The following is a 2,332-nucleotide window of genomic DNA, read 5'->3' as shown; positions in this document are numbered from 1 at the left end:
CTAAAACTGAGAAATAAGTCCCGTTAAGACCAGGGAAGTTATGTAGTGTGATCCTCCATCCATGAAGAAGGTTCCCCTTTGTGCCTGAACAGCGTGCTTTTGAAGACATAACGGCTAGGAATTTTCGCCTTATAGAAACTTCTAGAACATTCCACAACATTCGAGAGTATTCGTGAACATTCCAGAACACTCGACGTTATTCGAGAGCACTTCACAACATTCCAGAATATTCCGAAATGTTCCACAATGATCCTGATGTTCGGGAATTCTCGGGAATAGTCTGGAACATTCGAGAAGATTCCAAAATGTTTAGTAACATCCAGGAACGCCCCTGAACGCTGTAGATCATTCCAGAACGCTCTCGAATGCTGTGTAATGTTCTGAAACATTGTGGACCATGCGAAGCCTTTTTACCATGTTCTGGAATTCGTCACTAGTGGAGCTACACATTGATACAGGTACGTAACGCAAGACCCATCGTAGGTTCGAACATCAGTTTCTTATCGGTGACAAAGGAAGGACCGAAAAAGTTGGGCAGTGAGTGAATAAAAACAGTGAAGTGTGATTAGTCTAAGTGATACAGTGACTGAAAATAAATCGAATATAAAGTATGAAAAGTGTGTAAAGTGCATTTGTTAATAAAAAGTTGATTTTATTTATACTTTAGACAATGCCCAAATGAAAAAAGAGGAGGAAATCTTGCCAGCTCTGAAACAAAGCGGCGAAAACAAAAAGCGCAGCGAAAAAGCGAAGGAGATGAAGAACGCAAATTATATTTGAGTTCCCGATGAAAGAGAATGAGCACCGTGAGAAGCAGAGAGACCGAAGAACAACGAAATGAACAGATTGGAGAATCAAGAATTGCTACACAGTCTTATAATACGAGGGTTAGAACTTTAATAGTCGCAACTATTTATTTACAGCTCGTATTTCAAAGTTTTACTGACCTTCAAAGTAGTCACCAGCATTGTGTGTAGCCCGTTGCCAGCGATGTGGAAGTGGTGGGATACTCTTAGCCGTGTCAGTTGTGACAGTTAGAGCGGCGCGGTCTATTGCCCGACGAATTTGTAGCAGTTCTGAAGCGAATGCCGTGAAGCGTTTCCTTCAATCTGTAAATCGAGTTGAACTCACGAGGGCTTAAGTCAGGGGAGTGCAGTAGGTGGTATAGCAGAATGAGATTTTCATTCTGCAGTGGAGTGTGCGCTGATATGAAACTTCCTGGCAGATTACAACTGTGTGCCGGACCGAGACTTGAACTCGGGACCTTTGCCCTTCGCGGGCAAGTGCTCTACCAACTGAGCTACCCAAGCACGACTCACGCCCCGCTAGCAGGAGAGCTTCTGTTAAGTTTGGAAGGTAGGAGACGAGGTACTGGCATAAGTAAATCTGTGAGGACGGGGCGTGAGTCGTGCTGGGGTGGCTCAGTTGGTAGAGCACTTGCCCGCGAAAGGCAAAGGTCCCGAGTTCGAGTCTCGGTCCGGCACACAGTTTTAATCTGCCAGGAAGTTTCAGGTGGTATAGCACTTAGCAGCCCCATCAGTCAAACAAATCAGTAGCAGCTTGCACTGTAAGTGCTTCAGCATTGTCCTGCAAAATGATGGTCAGGTCCTGTAGAAAGTGTCATCACTTCTGTCTCTATGCTGTTCATTTTTGGAACACAACCTACGACCAGCTTAGAGACAGAGTTGATGACACTTACTGCAGGACCGGAGAACCATTTTGCAGGACAATGCTCAAGCACGTACCGTGCAAGCTGTCACTGATTTGTTTGACTGACGGGGCTGCTAAGTGCTATATCACCTACTGCACTCCCCTGACTTACGCCCTCGTAAGTTTAACTTGATTTCTAAACTAAAGGAAACAATTCAGGGCATTCACTTCAGAACTGCTACAAATTCGTCGAACAATAGACCGCGCCACTCGAATTGTCAACACAACTGACACTGCTAAGAGTATCCTACGACTTCCACATCACTGGAAACGGGTTATACACAATGCTGGTGCTTACTTTGAAGGTCAGTAAAACTTTGAAACGTTTATCTATTTTGTACGAGCTGTAAATAAATAGTTGCCGCCTCTAAAGTTCCAACCCTCGTAAAAGACTGCTAACTCAACCCAACCATGAAAATATCACCCTACGAGAAGTGGGGACAACAACAAGTAAACACTACAACTTAACAAATGAAGCATTAAGAATATAACAAACACAAACGTGTTGTAATCGGAGGTGTCGCCAGCACACCGATCAGCGAAGATGTAGCAAGAAGTTCGGTAGTAGGAGCTCGATCAAGAGCCTATCAGGAGAGAGGCCACAGATAGACTAGCAAGCAAC

At 44.4% G+C, this 2,332-nt stretch overlaps 1 non-coding gene across 1 annotated transcript; it reads left to right on the top strand.

Moving 5' to 3' along the window:
- Positions 1-1,409: 1,409 nt before the first annotated feature.
- Trnas-cga (transfer RNA serine (anticodon CGA)) lies at positions 1,410-1,484 on the top strand. The gene has a single exon. It is a non-coding gene; the product is annotated as a tRNA-Ser (tRNA).
- The last annotated feature ends 848 nt before the right edge of the window (positions 1,485-2,332 follow it).

Source organism: Schistocerca serialis, chromosome 7 (genome assembly GCF_023864345.2).
Source record: "Schistocerca serialis cubense isolate TAMUIC-IGC-003099 chromosome 7, iqSchSeri2.2, whole genome shotgun sequence".
In the NCBI taxonomy this organism is placed as follows: domain Eukaryota; kingdom Metazoa; phylum Arthropoda; class Insecta; order Orthoptera; family Acrididae; genus Schistocerca; species Schistocerca serialis.
This window is presented reverse-complemented; position numbering and strand designations above follow the sequence as displayed.